We start from the raw sequence: 14,389 nt of genomic DNA, 5'->3' as shown, positions 1-14,389 counted from the left end.
AAGTTTAATATACATTTGAAAGGAATAGCAAGTAGTACATAATCGATTTGCAGTTTCATGTACAAACGTCTTTTTTATTATACTGTATGATTGAAATGTCTTAGTTTTATTTAATAAATTAAAAAATTTACCACTTCTGACAGTAGAGAAGATGGAGACCACCGGAGGAGAATGTTTTATGAACTGTCAGATAAAAGTCACTATCACTGCTACGTTTGTGTGACTACTTCTTTGGTACAAAGGAGATCAAATTTGGAAGGTGAAGGAAAGAAGTCTTTTTCCAGCAATGACGGTGGCGAAATAGCACAAAGCCTTATAGAAAAAATAACTGGTCTCTAACCATTCATTCCTTACACTGATGATCCAGTCTCTGTTCCAATACTGTATGTCCCCTTTAAATCTCCTCAGGGAAGCCTGCTCTCCAGCCACAAGCAGTCCTCAAACATAGCTGTTTGCCAGCATAACAGTAGGCTGACATCATGTCTCTTCTGGATCCATCCATAAGCTAAAAGAGCCAATTAGCTCAGGGGCTGTGGCCTCGACTGGAGAATTAACCATAATTGTTTCAATTGCTATGTACATTCAGTCTCCCTTGATAAGCTTTTTCACACAGATGGGCTTTAAAAAAGGACCATTCTTTGGCCAATGGTCGTTTTCGGCAATAAACATTTGGAAAATTCTTCACAAAGGTAAAGAAGATCACTTCATATTCTAGGCTGGCGACTTTAGCTTCTGGTGAGCCAGTGATTCAACCCCTTTCTTCCAAGAACAAGGATCCAAAAAGACTTTCAGAAGTTAGAAGAATGGGCTGAATCTAATAAGATGGGACCTAGGAAGGATCAATGTAATCTACATTTCTGGCCTGAGGAATTAATGGAAGTTTAACTTCAGGACAGTGGAGGACAAGTTATTCTCCTACTTATAAGTGGGTGGCATGTTGCTATTAAAAACAGCTGAATGGCTTTGTCTGGGGATCCAATGTGCATGAAGCCATTGTGACAGTTTTGGTTACGAGTTTGTATATGAAGTCTAAGACAATCTACTAAATAATAAGAAAATGATAAGAATGTCTCATTATTTTAACTACACTGGTGCCCTGGTTTACCAAACCAAATACACAAAGTGTTCATTTGAAACACGAAACTCATTTGATCAATAAGACAATGATTATTTGCATTAACAAAAGAATTCATCTGTTACATGAATGTATAAAAGAAGACTTACCTTTATGAAAGGATATACGGCCAAGGTCCAATAAACTTCTCGAACGTATTTCAAATACGATCTGATTAACACAACTTTTCATGATCATGACAATGGCATTACAAAAGGTAAAACAAAATAACTACTCTTTAGTTTTCTCCCCTTTAGGAAAGCTCCTACCAAGGGGGAGGGCCCTGAAGTCGGAAATTATCTTTCAATTGGAAGGAGTCAGAATTTTTTTTTTACATTTAGCTCCAAAAGCTTAGCATAATTATTAAGAATTAGAAATCAGAAATAAATGACACCAAGTCATTTATTCAGTGTAATTTCTGGTAAAACAATAGTTTCTCTTTTAGAAAAACAAGGCTATCTCTTTCTGTATTAATATTGGCATCTGGAAAAATCAGGTTTTGCACTAGCTACACACAGAGGACTGTGAAATTTAGCCTACTCAAAAGGAGTGTTGGTGGTGGTTGTGGAGATTAGGGGAAGGGAGCACATGCATAGCAACAAAAAGAAGTGGGTAAAAAGCATGATATTTTTGTGTTAAAAAATTCATTTGGTGAAAGCTTAAATAGATTCCATGTTCATAAAACGTTATCTTTGAGCAGGTTAAACTACCTGTTTTATTTATGCTGGGGTCAGAAGGACCCTGAATTATTTAAAACTATTTAAAGAATGGTATCGTGGCATTATAGCTCACATGGGTCCAAAGACCCATGGGGCATTCACACTTGCACTGGACACCAGCAGCTATCTTAAAGAAAAGGCCATCGTACTTAGAGGGGCAGGAAAGGAGGAGGCCACAGAATTATCCTAGCACAGAAAATCTTAACTTGCTTGAAAAGATCAGTTCCCAGAGGGCAGTAAAATAGCCAAGGAACTTGGTTTACTAAGAGAATATCTGTTCCTTTACGATGCTTTAAAATAGAGCAACCAAAAGAAATAAAAAAAATAAAAATAAACAAGAGCAACCCTGAGAAAACTTCCTAGATGATTTGTATATCTTCTGGAGAACTGTCTTAACTATTCCTATCTAAAGAGGATTCTAAACCACTGAAATCTCTCATAATGAAGTTAAAGCCCACTGAATTATATTGTAGGATGACACATTCAGAACTATCCGGGATCTCAGAAGTCATCTATTACAACCTCCTAATTTTGCAGATGAAGAACTGAGGTCAGAGAGGGTGAACAATTTCCTCAATTTCACATAAAGAGCAAGTATCAGAGCCAGGAATCAGACTCAGGTCCTTTGAATACAAAAACGTCAGTTTCTACCATTCTACATTGCTTCTTTTCAGAGGAGATAATTGGACAGAATAGGATTTGCTTAATATGAAAGCTTGAATGACTGTATGCAAATAAGCATGTGTTTATAGATAATTCACGTGTATGAGGACACCTAGATTGCTCAGTGCATACAGTGGTGGGCCTGGAGTCAGAAGACTCATCTTCCTAAGTTCAAACCTGGTCTCAGACACTCATAAACTGCGTGACTGTAGGCAAGTCATTTCACCCTGTTTGCCTCAGTTTCTTCCTCTGTAAAATGAGCTAGAAAAGGAAATGGCAAACCACTACAGTATCTCCGCCAAGAAAACCCCAAATGGGGTCAAGAAGAGTTACACATAATTGAAAATGACTGAACAAGAAACTTATGTGTACACATGTAGCATTCTAAATAGGTATATACACAGACAAGTATGTCAAGGTTCACGTATTCTATGTTTGTTTCCAGATCTTTATCTAGCAAGTGCAAAAACCTATCAATGGTTTAGAGTACAAGTTTATTTTCAAAACACAGGAAGACTGTAACAAGCAAAAAAAAATCATGAGGCTGGGAAGTGGGAAAAGGAAGGTTACAGAGCTTAGGATATGTCCCATGAACCCAGCTGGAGAGGCATAAAAACATGTGTGAAATGGATCAGATCTGATCCATGATGATGCAGCTAACTCTCAAATGCAAGCCTTCTCACATACAAGCTAGTCTTTTCTTTGTACTTTGCTGCCTCTTCACTCTCTAGTTTAATTCATTTCAACAGAGCATTTACTGAAACAGGAAATGTGAATCAAGAGCTTGAGCCTTAAACTCTTGTTTTACATTACACAAAAAGGCATGATGGGGTACCAGGTAGGAGGCATGCCCATACCCAAAGGGATTCTTCTCATCATTCCTCCTCCAGTCTAAAGAAGGAGGACCACCCTTAACAAAAATCTCTTTTCTAGCACTCCAGCTTACCCCTCCACATTGGGGGGGCAAAAGATAGGCAAAATCCTTCCAATAACAACTCACAGGCAGGCAAAACAAACTCCCACATTGGTCACGACCAAAGTAGGAGGAAAGCTGAGTATCCCAGAATGCATGCTTTTGAATTGTGGAGCTGGAGAATATTTTTGAGAGCCCCTTGGAAAGCAGGGGTCAATCTGTCAATACTTAAAGAAATTAATTCAGACTATTCACTGGAATGTCAAGTATAAAAGTCAATCACATAAATGTCAGAAGCTGGGTAGCATATTTCATCAGGAATCCTCTTGAGAAAAAGAATGGTTGGTCACTGTGCTGATCAGAATTTTTAAATCTTTCAAAGTGGTTTGTCTTTACAATGTTGACATTGGATAAATTTTTCTCCTGCTCTGCTTACTCTATTCTGCAGTGATTCATACAAGGCTTCCTTGGGTTCCACGAAAAAGCTCCTTGGGGGACTTCTTATAGTACAACATTTTCCCATCATCGTTGTATACCACAATAATACCACAAACGATGGGAATCTTCTCAGTTTCCAATTCTTTGCCACCACAAAAAGAGCTGCTATCAATGCTTTTGTACATGTGGGTCATTTTCTCTTTCTCTGATCCCTCTGAACCTAACAGTAATATCGCTGGGCCAAAGAGAAGGTGCACACTTTAGTAACTGTCTCAGCATTATTCCAAAGTGCTTTCAAGAATAGCTGCTCCAAGTTGTAGATCCATCAACAGTGGAGGGGGGGGGGCGCATCTCAAGTCTTGCTGATCTATATCTTGCCACTGGACTCAACTGGCTTCACAGGAGAAAGTCAGGGTAGTGACCTAGTGCAGCCCTCCCTCACTTAAATCCAATTCATTTGCAAGTCAAAGCATCCTCTTCTAGATGACCTGGCACTCTTCAGAATGAAGGACAAACAATAACCTGTAAGGAAGTAGTCTGAGCTGCCTCACTGGGGACCCAACTGGCCTCCACTAGAGCAACTAAGCTCCTTCCTCTCCTCTCCTCTCCCTGTGTCCACATGGGCTATCATGCCCTTGGGATTTACTGGCTAGACTTCTTTCTTAAAGATAATGCCTTAAATCCAATCCACTCTGGCTCTCCTGGCTCTCTTGGGCCAACAATAGGTCCCAGCCCAAGTACTACTTGTGGTCATTCTTTGGGCTCCAGTAGCTCAGGGTAAATGTAAATAGAAAACTGTTTCTGTTCTGGCCAGAAACCCAGAGGGTCTTCCCTTTTCAGAATGATTTTATTTATTTTTTGTCAGATAAAAGGGACCGTTCCTCCTCTCATTGCTTTTTTTTCCTTTTTGGCTAGGCAATGTGGTTAAGTGATTTGCCCAAGGTCACCCAACTAGTAAGGGTTGTGTGTGAGGTCATATTTGAACTCAGGTCCTCCTGAATCCAGGGCCACTGCTCTATCCATTGAGCCACCTAGATGCCCCTCCCCCCACCACCTCTCATTTCTAAACCAGCCTTAATCACTGAATGGGGCTTTGCCTCAAAGTGAGAATTCCTGAAGACTTTAGCTTCAAACGACAAAGGTCTCCCACTGCATCCCATCTCCAGTCTTCCTCATCTATATCTTACCCTTGGATCCCTAGGGGTGATGAGAACCAGACCCTTCAAAGTTAAAGACCACCTCTTTGAAAGCAACCCTGTCCCTGAATTGTCCCATTCATTTCAGCAGCCCAGATCACTGGCCAAACCAGCCAACCTAGATTACTTAAAAAGCTTACTTGACATTTCTTTCACCTGGCCCAGCCCAGACTGTTTACCACACACCTTAATCCCACCCAGATCCTTTCATGGTCCTCTTTATACTTGTAAGAATCAGTCTCTGGTCCTTCAATGAAATAGGGGACTTTCAAGCATTCCTGAGGAAAAGACCAGAGCTGAACATAAAATCTGACTTTCAAATACAAGACTCAAGTGAAACACGGAAGAGGTAAACAGGAAAGAGAAATCAGAAGAGACTTATTAAGGTTGAACTGTTTACACTGCTGCAGGGAAAGATGATATTTACAACTCATGAATCCTTTGTCAGTATTAAGGTAGTGAGAGGGGAAAAAATACACATGTATGTATAGATAGATAGAGGGCACAGGATGAGTTGAAGATGAAGGGGTGATATCTGGAAAATAAAATTAAGGGGTGAGAGAGGATTACACTGGGAGAAGGAGAAAGGGAGAAGTAGAATAGGGTAAATTATCTCACATGAAACAGACAAGAGAAGGCTTTTACAGTGGAGGGGAAATGAGGGAAGGTGAGAGGGAATGAGTGAATCTTACTGAGTGAGATAGATGAAGTTTTTCCAGTACTAAAACTTATAAATTCCCTTTGTACCCCGAAAGCAGTAAAACTTGATGAATTTGCAAACATTTGCAATGCATTAAGCAAGAGCTGACCTGTGTTCCAATTCCCCTAGCAAGATAAACATTGGGAAAAATTGCTAGCTCAACCACCAGAGGCTTCCACCTTATCTGTCTCTAGGCAGAACCTTTAAATAGTTATGAAAAGTCTTCCTGATCCTTTGTCTCTAGGTAACTATTTCCAAATAAGGATAGTAGTGTACTAAGGGTCTTATAAAGCCACGTTTAGATTGTGCACCCTAAAACCCAGCCAATGGGAGGAAGGGTTCAGGAGTGGGGAGGGTGCATTGCATTAGGACTATAAAATTTTGTTCCCCACTAACAGACTTTGCACTGCCCGGCTGCCACTGCTTGAGCAAGGAGGGCTATGCCCTTTCTCATGAGAAAAAAATAAAACCTCTTCTGATCTCTGATTCAGCCTCTGAACTTTTAATTCTAGTGTGGCCATTATCCCACACATTATTCTCATAGGATTTGCCTTAAGGAGGGAAAAACATACACAATGGGGTATGGAAATCTATCTTACCCTACAGGAAAATATGGGGGGAAGGGGACAAGAGAGCAGGGGGTTGATAGAGGGGAGGGCAGATTGGGGGAAGGGATAATCAAAAGCAAACAGTTGTGAGGAGGGACAGGGTCAAAAGAGAGAATAGAATAAAAGGGGGTAGAATAGGATGAGGGAAAACATACTTAGTTTTTCACAACAAGACTACTGTGGAAATGTTTTACATTATTACACATCTAAAACCTCTATCAAGATGCTTGCCTTTTCAATGAGGGTGGCTGGGGAGGAAGGGAGAGAATTTGTAACCCAAAGTTTTAAAAAAATATGTTAAATGTTTTTTTAAAAATCATATTTGTAAAAAAAAAAATCAGTCTGACCCCATAAAGTTGCAGGACCCAAAGAATCTTGCCTTACAATAAACCTTGTCTTATGACTGAAGAAGGTTTCAGTGTTTCATTCCATTTTGGGGTTGCCAGCAACCCAAACCACAATCAGAAATGTTTTGCATTACTTCATCTGCAAAATGGGTACCTTGCTGCTTCCCTTTTGGAGAGAAAAAAAGAAATTGAAACTCAAAATTTAAAAAAATAATAAAGAGTATTTTTTTATGGGGAGATGATAAATCAGTCTCCATGGTGTCATTCAGTTCTAAATATGATTCTCAGACGCCCACAACTTCTAGCGTTACAGCATAGGACAAAGAAACTTATCCCACGGTCTCTGGCCTGAGACGTTATTTCAGGAAAGCTGCAAGTGGCACTCACCTTCCCCGGCCTGGCTGTCAGGGCAGGAGCCATTCCTTCTTCCTCTAGGCTGTCCTCCTGGGGCAGAGCAGAGGCCACAGAGGGGAGAGCTGGGGAGGAAATGAGAAGCAGGAGAGTGAGGGGTCACGCGGGGGGGGTCTGCCCTGCTCAGACCAGACACTTCTCCACTGCAGGGTGATCAGGGAGGGGGCCAGAAGGAAACCTTCATTTCTCTCCGGGGCGGGGGAGTCTGTCTGGGGGCCAGCATCTCTTTAGAGACAAACTAGAGGACACACAGGTGACCCTTTCAGCACGAGGAGGGCACGGGGCCCAGGCAGCATCAGGGAGGGCTTCCCGGAGGAGGCGCTAGCCAGGAGGATGCTGGGAGGAGGAGGTGAGGCCACCGGAAGTCCGCACCGAGGATCAGACAGAGTGACACCGGGAGCACCTTCCCTGGGACTCTGGGCCCAGGACAAGGTCTGAGGCCTGGAAGGGCAGGCCCTGACAGGGGCCACGGGATACGGGCGTGACTTAAGGAGGATTAGAACCCGCCCTCAAGCTCCGCCTCCCCCTGCTTGGCCTCAAACTCCCGCCCCTCCCCCCGCACGGGCCGCCACCAGACCCCTGGGAGGCCCTCGGGGGCTTCCTTCCTCCTCCGCCGCACGCTCCTCCCATTCTCCGGGTGCTCCCCAGCCAGTCCCCGGTACTCCGACCCCGCTGCACCCCCGCACCGGCTCCGCCTGGGCCCGGCCCCTCTCACCCCTTCACACTGCAGCCCCGAACAGAGAAAGGCAAGCGGGAACCAGCGAGCGTGGAAGAGGCGGAGAGAAAAGGAAGCGGAAGTGTCGCACTTAGACGGAAGTCCCGCCCCCCCTTGAGCTTGGAAAACACTTCTTTTGCGAGCGTGGCCTTCTGGGAATCGTAGTCTGACAACTGACAATACAACTGACAACACAGTGAAGACCTCCATTTTTATTTTTATTTTTATTTTGTTTTCTCTTCAAGAATAGGAAAGTCTGTCCTTCGGAGAAGGGATTAGACGTTTCCTGTTGTTCCTAGAGGGCAAAAGCTAAGGCTCAGCATGCAAACGGTGCCCTGAGCTTGTATGGATGATGATTTGTGTGGGTTTAGATTACATCCTGAAACTGCTAAAGTTGTTAAAAGTTTTAGTTTCTTAATTGAGACTCTCAAGGTTTTTCAAAGTATACCATCGTATCATCTGTTTATTCCTTCAGTTTCTTTTTCATATCTTACTGCTAAACCAACCATTTTCCAGTACAATATGGGAATTGGAATGGGGTTAATGGACATCCTTGCTTTACCCTTGATCATATTGGAAAGGCTTAGAGTTTGTCCTCATTATACATTATGCTTATTTTTCATTTTAGAAAAATTCAAGTTATCATTTTAAGAAAAGTTCCATTTATTTCTATACATTCTACTGTTTTTGACACTCATGGGTACTGCATTGTGTCAATACCTTTTTCTACACCTATTGATAGCATCTTCTTCTTATGCTCAATTATGGTCAATTATGCTTACATTATTCCGTATGTGGAAGCCACAATACATTTCCTGTAAAAAATACAGCCAGGTGCTAGTGTGATTTTTGTGATATATTGCTGTAATCTTCCCAGGCTTTTGTTTAACTTTGTGCATCAATACTCATTCGGAAAATTGGTTTCTAGTTTTCTTTTTCCTCTGTTTTTGTTCTTTCTACTTTAGGCATCAAACTTTTTTATGTCATAAAAGAAATATGATAGGATGTCTATACTTTTTTCAAAGAGTTTATATGATACTGGAATTGCATGATATTAAATCATCATTAAAAATATTGAGTACAATTTGCTTATCAATCCATCTGCTCCTGTGTTTCTTTTCTTAGCAAACTCATTTGTGGCTTGTCCAATTTCCTTTTCTAATATAAGGCTACTTAGGCATTCTATGTGCTCTTCTGCTACTCTAGGAAATTTATTTTTGTAAATATGCATTTCACTTCTGTTTTCAGTTTTATTGGCATATAGTACAGTAAAATAGCTCCAAATACATGCTTTAATTTCATCTTCACTGGTTTACCCTTTGCTTTCTTGACACTGGCAAACTGTTTTGAGAAATGAAATTATTCATTGGTTTATATATTTTTAAAATAAAACCAGCTCCTAGTTTTATTTACTAGTCCAACGGTTTCTTCACATTCAATTTTATTAATCCTACATTAGATTTTCATAATTTCCATTTCAGTGTTTAATTTGGGATATTTAATTTCTTTTAGGTTTTTTTTTTTAGTTGCAGGCTAAATTTATTATTCTGCTCTTTCTCTCTCTTTTACTCATCGAAAAATTTAGAGATATAAAACTTCCAGTAACTGCTGTTTTGGCTGCATCCCATATATTTTGGTATGTTTTCTCACTTCTGTCACATCTTGAATGAAATCAACTGTTTTTACCATTTCTTCTTTGCCAACTCATATTTTAGGATTAATTTACCTAGGCTCCAGTTAATTGTTCATTCATGCTTCAAATTTTGTTAAAAATAATTTTTATCATATTATGGTTTGGAAAAGGTCCATTTACTATTTCTGCTTTTGTTGGATGGATTTTAAGGTTTTTAGTTCCTAATAACATGGTTAGTTTTAGGGAAGGTGCCATGTACAACAGAGAAACAGGCATTATCCTTTACATTCTCATTTAATATTCTCCAGAGGTCTATCATGTATAAATATTCTATAATTCTATTCAACTCCTTAACTTGTCTCTTGTTTATCTAATGGTTACATTTATCTAGGTCTGAAAAGGGTAAATTGAGGTCCCCCACTAACATAATTTTACTGTCTATTTTCTACTGAAACACATTTAACTTTTCATGTAAAAATACTATACCACGTGGTGCATATATGTTTCTATTGATATTCATGGTATCTTTTGGCAAAATGTACTTGCCTTGATTATTTTTTTTAATCAAATTGATCATTACTTTTGCTTTGCCTGAGATCATGACTGCTAACTCTGTTTGTTTTGTTATGTTTTTTCATTTTACCTCAAGCAAAATACATCCTGCATGTATCTTTGTGTTTCAGGTGCATCTCTTGGAAACGATATCTTTTCAGATTCTTGTTTCTAATCCATTCTTCTATTACTTCTGTTTAAGAGTGAGTTCATCCCATTCACATTCAAAGATTGCAAACTGGGTATTTCCTTCCATTCAATAATCTTCTATTTAACCTTCACTCTTTGTATTTACCCTGTCCCTTCCTTAAATGTCAGATTTGTTTCTGACCACTGCCTCCCTCTTATTACCCATCCCTTTTTCTTTGCCCTTTCTCCCCTGAATTGTCTGTTAGGTAAGACAGATTTCCATATCCTACTGATTGTGTATATATATTTTTTCCTCTTTGAACCAGTTCAGATAAAAGGTTCAAGAGATGTCTGGTCACCCTCTCCCCATTTGCCCCTACATTTTAACAACTCTTCCTTGTGTGCCTTTGTGATAAGATAAAGTTCCCCATTTCTGATTTTGATCCAGAAAAACAAAAGGCCAAGAACTTCAACAGAATCAATGGGAAAAAAAATGTGAAGGTGCCATAGCATTATTGCATTTCATATTGTATTAGAAAACAGTAATCATCAAAATAATTAGGTACTGGGGCAACTGGGTGGCACACTGGATAGAGCACTGGCCCTAGAGTCAGGAGGACCTGAGTTCAAATCCAGCCTCAGACTCATCACACTTACTAGCTGTGTGACTCTGGGCAAGTCACTTAACCCCAATTGCCTCACCAAAAAACAAAACAAAATAATTAGGTACTGACTAAGAAACACAGTGGCAGATCAATGGAATAGATTAGTTCCACAATACACAGTAGTAAATGACGGTGTTAATCTATTGTTAGATAAATCCAAACATGGATTTATTGGGACCAGGACTCACTATTTGACAAAATTGGTGGGAAAACTGGAAAGCAGGTTGGCAGAAACTAGGTAGTGACCAACATTTCACATACCATATACAAAGATATAGTCAAAATGGGTACACGATTTGGACATCAAGGGTCATACCATGGGTAAATTAGAGGAGCATGGAAAATTTACGTGTTAGATCTCTGAATACGGGAAGAATTTGTGTCCCAATAAGAGATACAGAGCATCATAGAATATAAAATGGATCCTTTTGATTACATTAAAGTTTTTGCACAAACAAAATGAATGCAGCCAAGATTAGAAGGAGAGCAGGAAACTCAGAAAACTATTTTATAGCAAGTTTCTGTGATAAAGACCTCACTTCTCAAATACATACAGTAAAAAATTCAGAACAAATCATTCCCCAATTGATAATTCTGAAAGGATATGTGAACAGGCAGTTTCTAAAAGAAGAACTCATAGTTATCTTTGGTCGTATGAAAACATGCTCTAAATCACTAATGATTAGAGAAATACAAATTAAAACAACTCAGAGTTACTACTTCATACCTATCAGATTGGCTTATATGACGGAAAAGGAAAACAACAAAGGCTGATGGGAGGAGAATGATGAAAAATTGGGATACTAATTGACTGTTGGTGGAATTATGAACTGCTGCAATCATTCTGGAGAATAATTGGGAATTGTTCCCAAAGGGCTCTCAAACTTTGCATACCTTTTGACCCAGCAATACTATTGCTAAGTCTGTGTCACAAAGACATCAAGGAAAATAAAAAGAACTAATATGTACAAAAATATTGGTAGCAGTTCTTTTTCTGGAGGCAAAGAATTTGAAATCAAGGAGATGCCCAACCATTGGGAACTGGCCAAACACGTTGTGGTATACGATTGTGATGGAATACTGCTCTGTTAGAAGACATGATGAGCAGGATGGCTTCAGAACAAGCTGGGAAAACTTCTATGAACTGATGCAAAGTGAAGTGCGCAGAACCAGAACATCATGCACAATAACAGCAATGATGTACAATGATCACTGTGAAGGACTTCGCTGTTCCCAACAATGGAGTCATCTAAGACGGTTCTGAGGGATTTATGATGAAAAATGCTATTCATATCCTGAGAAAGAACTGACTGACTGACTCTGAATGCAGATTTAGGCATGTTTATTTTATTTTGATGGGGGGGGGGTTTTGTCTGTTTTCTTGTGATATTGGGCCTCAGAGCTGTGAGCTGAAGATTGTAAGTTCACTTGCCTAATCGCAGGAAGCTAACTGGAGGACATCCACCCCATGGTGACCAAGCTCAGCATGGTGGAGGTAACTCAATTATATGGAAAGTTCCCCAGCTACTTGTGTTGCCCCTTTGGCCCTTGTCACCCCTCTATTGCCCCATATGGAGGGATGACCATGAGCACTGGACCAACCAGTAGCCCTGGTTGCCAGCCTGTGGCTTGCCTTTCTACCAGTCTATGGGTGTGGTCATCAGAACCTCCTGAGAGGTCAAGCTAGGTCCATCAAGGTCTGCTCATTAGTCCATTTGTCAAGCAGTGGGATTCTGTGTTTTCTGTAGATCCTCCTGGAGGGTCAAGGGGAGGGTGTATCAACCAGTGAGGCTGTGTTTTAGTTTTCCCTCATCTGTATTGTCTGGGAATGAAGCACTATACAACTAAAGCCCTGCGGGAAGGGCCTGCTTCACATTGTGAGGAAGAGCTAAGGTCCATTTCCTGACAGGGCACCACAGACCCTTTAATAAAGGGCCACTGGCTCAGAGCTCTGCCTCCATTTCTTTTACTGTATGTTGGACAATTTTATGCCTCATAACATATGCTGGAAATAAAAAGCAAAGAAACACCAAATTCTTACACTAAGCAGAGTCAAGCAATACAAGTTCCCACATTGACTACACCCCAAAATGCAAGTCTCACCCTTCTCCTTAGTCCATGACCTCTCTCACAAGGTAAGCAGCATTCCTGGTTATTGATATGCTAAAATCATGGTTGATCACTGTGTTGAGTTGGAAGTTCTTCAGAATGCCTTGTGTATTACAACATTGATGGCATAGCATAAATTCTCCTCATTCATCTCTGTATCACCCACATATAAGTTTTCCCTGGGTTTCTTTAGAACTGTCTCTTCATTTTTCAAAAACCAAAATAATATTCTATTGTATTAATATACCATAATTTTTCTGTCTTTCCCCAACTGAAATACACCTCCTTTGTTTTCCAGTTCTTTGTCACTACAAAAAGAAATGATATAAATATTGTTGATGTGTGTGTCTTTTCTCTCTTTGATCTCTCTGGGATACAGTCCTGATGAAAGACCAAAGGTTATATACAGGGTAGTACTTTCTTGAGCATAGTTACAAATTGCTTTCCATAGCAACTGGAGCAATTTACAATTCTCCCAATAGTGCGTCAATGTGTCTGCTTTCCCACATCCAAAAAATGGGATGGGTATTTCCTGTTCTGTTAATCTGAACATTTTACTTCTTACAAGTATTCATCCATTAAAGTTGTTGGTTTTGTTGTCATAAATTGAACAAAATAGTTTCTAAAAATATTCTTTATTTCTTCATTGATTTTCATTTTTCATTTTTTTTTACTTTGATACTGGCAATTTGGTTTACCATTTTCTTTTCAGTCAAATTAGCTAGTGATTCATGTGTTATTTTGTTTTGTTTTCAAAAAGCCATAACTCCAAGTTTTAACACAGCAATGTGTTTTTACTTTCAGTTTTCTTGATCTTTTTTTATATTTAGATTTTCAATTTTGTTGTTTTTATTTTAAGATAAAATTACAAAAATATAATTAAAAAACCCATGAGTTATGAATAACTGAAAAAAAGTTGAACATATTATTTATCAGACTTATGGATAGGTGAACAATTTATAAATTAACAAGAGATAGTAAAGTCAGGTATAAAATGGATATTTTTTATTACATTATATTAAAAAAGGTTCTATATAAATAAAAGAAAAACAGCCAAGATTAGAAGCAAAGCAGAAAATTGGGGGAAAATTTTTACACACAGTCTATTAAAGGTCTCATATCTAAAATATATAAAGAACTTTGTCAAACGTATAAGAATAAGAATCATTCCCCAATTAATAAATGGTCACAGGATATGAACAGCAGTTTTCCAAAGAAGAAATCAAAACAATTTATAGTCATATGAAAATAATCTAAATCATTACAGTTTAGAGAAGTGTCAATTAAAACAAACTAGAGATATCACTTTACACCTAACAGATTAGCTAAAATGATAGATGGGGAAAGTGACAAATGTTGGAGGGGATGAGGAAAAACTAGGACACCAATTCTGTCTGTGTGATTGTAAAATGATCCAACTATTTTGGAGAGCAATCTGGAACTATGCCCAAATAACCCAGCAATACCACCACATGGT

General features: G+C 39.3%; 1 long non-coding RNA gene and 1 pseudogene across 2 annotated transcripts in view; both read right to left on the bottom strand.

The window, feature by feature from the left end:
- The window catches only part of LOC110196293 (uncharacterized), a 49,028-nt pseudogene that overhangs the window by 11,647 nt on the left and 22,992 nt on the right, over positions 1 to 14,389 (bottom strand). The window lies entirely within an intron of this gene.
- Positions 2,972 to 7,159, bottom strand: LOC110196294 (uncharacterized). The gene is made up of 2 exons (XR_002321161.2): positions 7,086 to 7,159; positions 2,972 to 4,369 (listed from the first exon to the last, which is right to left on the bottom strand). It is a non-coding gene; the product is annotated as an uncharacterized LOC110196294 (long non-coding RNA).

The sequence above is a fragment of the Phascolarctos cinereus genome, unplaced genomic scaffold (genome assembly GCF_003287225.1).
Source record: "Phascolarctos cinereus isolate Bilbo 61053 unplaced genomic scaffold, phaCin_HiC Scaffold_2;HRSCAF=192, whole genome shotgun sequence".
Classification (NCBI taxonomy): Eukaryota; Metazoa; Chordata; class Mammalia; order Diprotodontia; family Phascolarctidae; genus Phascolarctos; species Phascolarctos cinereus.
This window is presented reverse-complemented; position numbering and strand designations above follow the sequence as displayed.